Here is a 9,108-nt window from a genome sequence, read left to right on the forward strand (position 1 = left end):
GGTTAATATTGTTACCAAAGCAAACTTGGTTCCACTTGTCCAACTCACAGTAAAATCAATCTACTGACATTGAGTGATGGTGAAGAAAAATGCAGCATTTATTGCAAGGTGCCCAGCATGGGACCAAGCAAGGAGAATGGGCAACTTATGCTTGAAAGACCTGAACTCACTGAAGGTTTTCAAGGAAAAATTTTTTAAAGACTGAATGAAGGAGAAGGTCTCGAGGTGCATGATCAGCTTGTGCACACCCTTCTGATGGGCTGATGATGAGGTAACTGGGTGGTATTTCAGCAGTTGAAATCATCAACCTCTGGTTCTAACTAGTCTGGGATTTACCTGTTGGTGGTCAGCCTGCAGTTAACTTCTCTCAACTGACAAAGGTTTTAGCACCTGCAAAATAGCAAACAGATATGGTTTGGAATATTATCTATGTCCTTGAGGAGGAATTAAAGGTTGTTGACTTTGTTTTGTAGCTAAACTATAATATTATCTTGTCATGCTTGACTATTTTCCTTTGTTTCTGCATTTCCTCACTTCTCCAATTAAATTTGCCCTTGGGAATTCAGAGAAGGCCTAGGAGGGGAAAGCTGTTCTACAGACAAAAAGCAGAGAACACTGGGTTTGTTCCCAGAAAGGCCTTGCAGGGTCCTGCTCAGTTGCCATATTATAGAACCCAGTAACTAGTATTCTTTCCCTTCTCCTGAATTCAGAACCACATGAGATACAGATATAGAGGATAAGATATGTCGATCAAATTGTCAATTTAATTTCTGATAAACTTCCTAGAGAATTTTCCTTAAGAGTGTAATCCAAGTAATCTTGCTGGCACTGAAAATTGAAGTGGCCTTACTCACTCTTATGAACCGTTTTTGTTCAAGCCCCCAAATCCATATGTTGAAGCCCTAACTTCCTGTGTGGCTATATTTAAAAATGAAGCCTCTAAGAAAGTATTGATATGAGGTTAAATAATGTCCCGAGTGTGGGAACTTTTAAGAAGAGACACCAGAGAACTCTCACCTTCTCTCTCTCCCTCTCTCTCTTTCCCTTTCTCTCTCTTTCTCCTATCCCCCACCCCCCACTCACCACATGCACTGAGGAAAGGACACATGAGGACATATCAAAAAGGTGGCTGTCCATAAGCAAGCCAAAGGAGAACCTTCACCAGACTTCTCAAGAATTCTGAAAAATGTCTGTGGTTTTATGTAACCCAGGTTGTGTGTTTTGCTATGCACCTAGACAGACTAATACACTCATCTAGTCCAGGCAATTCTGGAAAATCTCCAAGCCTGAGGGTCTGTTTCTGATCAAGTCAGGGGATGGAGGAGAGACCAGAGCTGACACTTCTGAGAGCAGCTTGGCTCCAGAGACAAAGAGCAGGAAGAAGCTGTTGAGACCTATCTCAAACCCAGTTTCTCTCCTGGAGTCACCAATGAACTAATTCACTCTATTGTCATGGGAAAGAATAGGAATAAGAAAAAAAATATATATATACATATATATATATATATTTAGGGGAAATAAGATGGTATCAGCTCTACCCCCTGACATGACAATGCCCATCCACTCATTCAAACAGAAACCTAGAAACCTGCATTTTGTGAAAATGTATCTCTCCTTTACTCCTCACAGTCACCATGGCATTTGTCTCCATAATCTATAAAATATGCCTATTCCTCTCCAACCTCACTATCATTTAGTTCTGCTTTCATCACATGTGACCCAGGTCAAGGCCACAACCCCTTATCTAGACAATGCAGTCCAAACCCTCTCTCTATCTTTTCAACACCATGGTCATCATTGCTACAAAAAAAAAAAAAAAAGCAAACTTCATCATGTCAACCTCATGCTATTAATAGCTCATTTAATTTCATAAAAAATAATCCAAACTCCTATATATGTCAGTTTTATACACAAAGGTTCATATATTAATGTATCATTACCCAACAAAAAGGGTTAAGGAGGTGAAAGGAGTGAGATGTGCAAGAAGGGAAACCAACAGACTATTTATATCAGGGAACATTTATGAACATGTATCCAAGAGTCTGAAATCTGTATGAAGTGCAACAGGGAAGAAGGAGGTGATTATATAAGCTCTCTAGACACACATGATCCCCAAAGAATAATCTGATATGGATGGGACATCCTGATTAAAGTCCAACCTGGGACTTCCCTGGTGATCCAGTGGTTAAGAACACACCTTGCAATGCAGGAGACATGGGTTCAATCCCTGGTCAGGGAACTTATATCCCACATCTTGCAGAGCAACTAAGTCACACACCACAACTAGAGAGTCCATGCACAGCAACAAAATACCCCACATGATGCAGTGAAGACTCACATGCCACAAGGAAGAACCGAGGTAGCCACATAAGTCAATAAATATTAAAAAGAATGCAACTTGCCTGAGGGTCCTTGCCCATCATGGCGGATCCCAGTGCTCTTCCTCTGTCACCAGCCTTCCCCAGGCTCCCTCTTCTCGCCCCATTGGTGCCTAGCCTCTAGTGTCCTCATGCTCACCTTTGCCTGAGCTCTTACTAGCCCTCCACCAAGCTTCCATCAGTGGGTTGTTTAACCACTAGAGATCACTGTCGTCAGCACTCCACTGTTGTGTGCCCACCCCACAGTGTCACACTCTACTCCATCATCCCCTCTGTGCCAGCAGAAACCTCACCCTCTGACCACTTCCCTGCTCAAGAAACCACACTGTCTCCCATAACACATGCCTTTTACTGCTCTTTCATTTCCCCATCAGCACTTCTTCAAGTGATTCCCTCCCCTTCCTGGCTCCCAGCAGCAGTCTCTGCTTCTGTTCTGGGTCCTCCTGCCTCTCACATCTACAGCAGTGGGAAGGGTACCACCCTGAGATCCAGGATAAACTTCTTACTAGAATACACTGATTACTGCCCAGGGTCTCAATTTCTCCCACTGTAAAATGACTGCACTAAAAGAATTTGACATTCTCCAATTCTGCTTCAACTCTAACATTTTTTGACTTGGTTTGTATTGACATTTACTTTTATTTACATAGTCTGTTCTTTCTCTACCTCCTGGACCTCTTTTCTATGGTTCTATGATATTCTCTATTTACCTTTAACCTGAGTTGCCTAGGTCTCTTCTTTCTTTTATCACCACTCTTCCCTATCCATTTATTGTAAGTGCTGCCCACCACCTTGGCTAAATTTTGAAACCTAAAGCATTGCCTTCGCACTGGACCTTAAGTCTTCCTTCTATAAATATATTAACAACAGGCAAAATGCCATTTTTGTAAAATAAAAGCCACGAAATGAACAAGAAAACACTACCACAACACAGAGATATATCAGGTAAGCTATAGCTTTGTAAATTATTAATACATGCATATGCTGACCTCACAAGATGAATAAAATCTTTAAGAAGGAACTCAAATAATACATTGAAAATAGGAGTGGAAAATGGAAGCTGACATTTAGGCTTCCCAGAGCATTGTCATGAGTTGGTTCCCAAGACTTATGTCTATGGTAACCACATGAGTGAGTAGGTAATGTCTTGAGATCACCCCCCTCCCAAAAGGCAAGTTGTCATGGGACTTTTCGGGGCTTCCCAGGTAGGGCTAGTAGTAAAGAACCCACCTGCCAATGTACAAAACACAAGAGATGTGTGTTTGACCCTGGGTTGGGAAGATCCCCTGGAGGAGGGCATGGCAACCCACTCCAGTATTCTTCCCTAGAGAATCCCACGGACAGAGGAACCTCAAGGGCTACAGTCTGTAAGGTCACAAAAAGTTGGACACAACTGAAGTAACTTAGCATGCACGCATGCATGGGACTTTTTACTACACCCTCAGTGAAACTGGATTAGGAAAAAGGAAAATCCACCCATATGAACAAGGAAATAATAAGAAAACTTATGGCTTCCTTATGCTCTGCCTAGAAAAATTTTAAATTATTCTTATGAAAGTTCTTAATCACAGGTTTGGTAACATGAGTTTGGCATTGAAAATATCCATTTAATTTTTAATGCCCAATCTAAGAATTTAATATCTTCCCCATCCAGAGATCAAACCCAGGTCTTTATGTCTCCTACATTGGCAGGCAGGTTCTTTACCACTGGTGCCACCTGGGAAGCCCATATGTCACTATACACTTGCCCAAATCCACAGAATGCACAGGTGACACTAGAGGTAAGGAACCTGCCTGCCGATACGGGAGACAGAAAAGATGTGGGTTCGACCTCTGGGTTGGGAAGATGCCCTGGTGGAGGGCATGGCAACCCACTCCAGTTTTCTTGCCTGGAGAATCTCGTGGACAGAGGAGCCTGGCGGGCTACAGCTCATGGGTATGCAAAGAGGTGGACACGATTGAAGCGACTGAGCATGCACAGAATGCACAAAACATTTTCTAAACAACCAATTAAAAAAGAAAATCTATTCTGATCAACTGATGCTAGACAACAGACTGAATTACCTTGCCATGCTCTTTAAGTAAGATGATAATTTTTAAATTTTCTTATTTCTTTGGCTGATATATTACTTCTGGTACTTTTTCAGCATTTTTAAAAAACTGAAGTACAGTTCACATAAAACTGTATATAAATCACAGGCGTATGATATAGTGATTCAGAATTTTTATATGTTATACTTCATTTGTAGTTATTATAAGATATTGGCTATACTCTCTGTGTTGTACAATATATCCTTGTTTGTCACCTTTTAAAATAAAAAGTTATTGTCATTTCTGTTGTGTCTTTTAAATAAGTATTTAATAGCTAATTCTTTTAAAGTTTTCAGACTGTTCACTTGGCAAAAGTAAACACAGAACTGAATTCTAGGGATCCATGACCAACACAATCTTTTTTTCTAATATATGCTGTCCTTGCTTTATGCAATTTCAATATATAAAGGTTTCAGTTACCATGGTTTATTTAAATAATGCCAAATCCCCAACAACGTGGCTCAAATTTCAGTTGCCACAATACATTAAATACTAGTAATTGAATAAAGCACAAACTGTACTAGTAGCTCTTCATTCTATGAAAGACAGTGGAAATAATAAATGTGCAATCAGTAACCAATGACATCAATGATCAATCACAACACTTCTTTCAAAGCTTGCCAGTGACTATTAATTCCATGCAGATAGCAAATTGTGTACAGTTGGCGCTTGAATAATGTGATTTGAGCTACATGAGTCCACTTATAGGTAATTTTTTTCTTCAGTTAATATAGTCTACAGTACTACATAATCAGAGGTCAGTTGAATCTGCAATGTAGAACTGTGGTTTTGGAGGGCCAACTGTGAAGTTATATATGGATTTTCAACTGCAGAAAGAGTTGGCCTCCTAACTCCAGATTGTTTTGGAGTCAACTGTACCTACATTATTTCTTTGTATTCCAATAATAAATCCATGTGACATTTATACGGACAAAAAGAGAAAAAGGGAATCAGCCAACATAGATGAAATGAAAATGCCATTAATGAGATTTGAATTGAATCTAAATGAGACCATAGGAGATATAGCAGTCCTGGCGAATGTTGATACCACCCCTGGTTGTGAAATTATAGATATGAACCTAAAGGAACTTAATGAAGGCAAACTTATGAACAGAAATGAGGAAAATAATTGTCTCAAAAGGATGAAGGTGTCCCAGATTAAGTGATGCCTACAGAAAATTTCACATTTGAGGAACCCTCAATGTATCAAAAAGTCAGTGTTAATTGGAAACTGATCCATTCTTAGAAAGAATTATGAAATTTCACCAAGGCCTAGAAAAGATATTCCATATCTATAAGTGATATGATGAGAATAAGGCAAGCAATGCTAAAATCGCTCTAAATAAATATTTACAAGAAAATAAAACCTTTAAATTCTGGACATTTCTATCATTTTCAGTGTTGCTGTTGTTGTTCACTCATTCAGTCACGTCCAAGTCTTTGAAACCCCATGGACTGCAGCATATCAGGCTTTCCTGTCCTTCACTATATCCCAGAGTTTGCTCAGACTCATGCTCATTGAGTTGGTGATGCCATTCAACCATCTCATCATCTGCTGCCTTCTTCTCCTTTTCCCTTCAATCCTTACCAACCTCAGGGGTCTTTTTCACCTGAGTTGGCTTTTATCACGTGGCCAAAGTCCTGGAGCTTCAGCTTCAGCATCAGTGCTTCCAATGAATATTCAGCGTTGATTTCCTTTAGGATTGACTTTTGATCAAATCCTCTAGGATTTGACTTTTGACTTCAAATCAATAAGGATTTCCTTTTGATCTCCTTGTTGTCCACGGGACTCTCAAGAGTCTTCTCCAGCATCACAGTCTCTTTTCAGTGTTTTCACTATTTTTCTCGGTTTCAGTGTTTTCAGTGACAGTGTGCTAAAGTAATACTAGTGTTACTATTTTTTTCAACTTCTCTATACAGTTGACCCTTAAACACCATGGTTTTAAACTATGTGAGTCTGCGTTTACATGAATTCTTTTCAATAAATATATACTACAGCACTACACTATCCACAGATATTGAACCACACAGATACAGAGGGCCAGCCTCTGCACAGTTTTACACAGATTTCATGACCTCAACCCCCACATTGTTCAAGGATCAACTGTGTATTCATAACCAACAATAAGAAAAATTTTAATGCTTTGACAAAAAATTTTAAAGGTGATGGAATGATCCTAATTTTCCCATTGATAATTTAAGTCTTTTTGCTTGGTTTCACCTTGCCATGATCATTTTTTAGAGTCCCACACTATCATACAAAGAAAAAACTGATTTTACATTGTAAAATTTAGACTCAATATTTAAAAATTAATATTTATTAGCATTCATAATATCTTCTTTTGGACATATCATTTTATTTTTTCTTTAAAGAATGCCTTAATCCCCTGAAGTTTGGGAGGAATTAAGTGCATTGGATTAGGATTATAATATCATTTTCTTTACAGTATCAATTTACTGAATATAAAGCCAAACAACTACTAAGTCCATCAATTTAAAGGATATTTTTAGAAGTATACATTTGTCCTGTTTTCTAAAACCCATAATTTTATCCATATCTTCAAAATTTCCTAAGAAGTATTGAAGATTACCACAAATTGAATTCTTAATCCCATGATGACATTAGCACCTCATCTTATATTTAAAAATGATTTTCATTTTATATTTATTTACATTTTAAATACATTCAAGTGCTTTTTGGAAACTGAAAATGATAGCACCATTCTTGTATGATATTTTTATAACTATTTAAAAATAAACTTTTACTATATCTTTTGCTATCAAAATTTTAAAATAAATGTGCATAGATCAAACTATATAGAATGCCATCAAAAATTTTTAAGTATTTTAAGATGCTTGTCAATTATATTTTCCACGCAGGGTGGTACTATCATATACCTGATGTTTCAAATCATTTTTGTCTGTATTCAGCTTTTGTAGCTATGTATGATTTATATAATTCCTTTCCAATCATCTTATGTACTAAGCTAGCTGTTCAACACACACACACACAAAAAAAAAAGTTTTATGTATTTATAAATATATAAATCTAATAATTATGTTTTACCTGGCTCATATCTGAGATTCTATCATCAAATCTTAGTGGAAAAGAGTGAGCATTTCTTATCTTTTTTAAAAGTGCTTGATTTGGACTTCCCTGGTGTTCCAGTGGTTAAGACTCTGGGCACCCAAAGCGAGGTGCCTGGGTTCAATCCCTGGTCAGAGAACTAGGTCCCACATGCCAAAACTAAGACTTAATACAGCCAAATAAACAAATATTTTAAAAATTGCTTGATCTATAACATCTACCATAATTTCAATTGATCATTTCATACTTTATTCCCTAAATAATGTGCTACTATATTATTTGTTGTAAATGTTAGTCTTCTGCATAAATGTTCTATCATACTGATAGTGTTGGCATAATTTATGTAATGTCTGCCAAATGAAGAGAATGCTAGTACATTTTCTTGGATGTGCTCTGAACGATTGATTTTGTCCTATCAAGCATTCAGTCATGAATATGATGTATTCATTTACAGCATGTTGATATTTTCAAAATAGTCATAGTCCCACAGCACTTATAGTTTCATAATTGATCATATTTCATTTTTGAATATTTATTATGTATTCAAACATTGTCCTTTTGCTATTAACATGATAACTCTGCTGATCATCTACTCATTTCCTTTATTAGATAATTTTTTCACCACTAAAAGATTTTCAGTATAAATTTTAAAATAATAATAAAGCAATACATATAGGATTTTAGAAAACAGAATCTAGTTATTTTTCACCAATTGAAAAAATTGTGTCAATTGATGTTTTAGAACCTCATATCTTTCCTTTATATATATATATACACACACATAATGACTATACTCACTGTAGTCACTATACTGAGTGGTGAACACCACTAAGCCATAAAAAGGAATGAAATAATGCCATTTGCAGCAACATGGAAGGAATTAGAGATTGCCATACTAAGTGAAGTAAGTCAGAAAAAAGAAAATCAAACATCATATGATATCACTTACATGTGGAATCTAAAAATGACTGAAATGAATGTATCTGCAAGCAGAAACAGAATCATGGACATAGAGAACAAACTGTAGCTGACAAGATGGAGAGATGGAGTGGGAGGTCGGAGTTACCAGATGTAAGATTTTATTTAGAGAGAGCTCTCCATTCTATGTATAAAACAAGGTCCTACTACATAGCCCAGAGATCTATATTCAATATCTTATAATATTTTTAATATTGCATATATGTATAACTGAATCACTTTTTTGTACTGCAATAATTAACACAACATTGTAAATCAACTGTACTTCAATTTTAAAAAGGAGGAAGAATTTTTTATATTTTTTAAAAAGCATCCTATCTTTTCTTAATCTTTTTACTGAGCATTCAAAAATGTACCCAATCATACAGTTCATTGATATATCACAAATAGAACACATCTATATTATGCAATTCAGATCAACAAGTAGAATATCACTAGTACCTAGGAAGATTCCATATGTCACTCCTTACTGCATCTCTCATTCCTAAACATAACCACTATTTTGACTTTTAACATCATAATTAGTTTTTCTCTCCCACTGTAATGTCTTCTGCCTAAAGAATATGCTTCAAC

This window comes from Oryx dammah, unplaced genomic scaffold (genome assembly GCF_014754425.2).
Source record: "Oryx dammah isolate SB20612 unplaced genomic scaffold, SCBI_Odam_1.1 HiC_scaffold_28, whole genome shotgun sequence".
Classification (NCBI taxonomy): Eukaryota; Metazoa; Chordata; class Mammalia; order Artiodactyla; family Bovidae; genus Oryx; species Oryx dammah.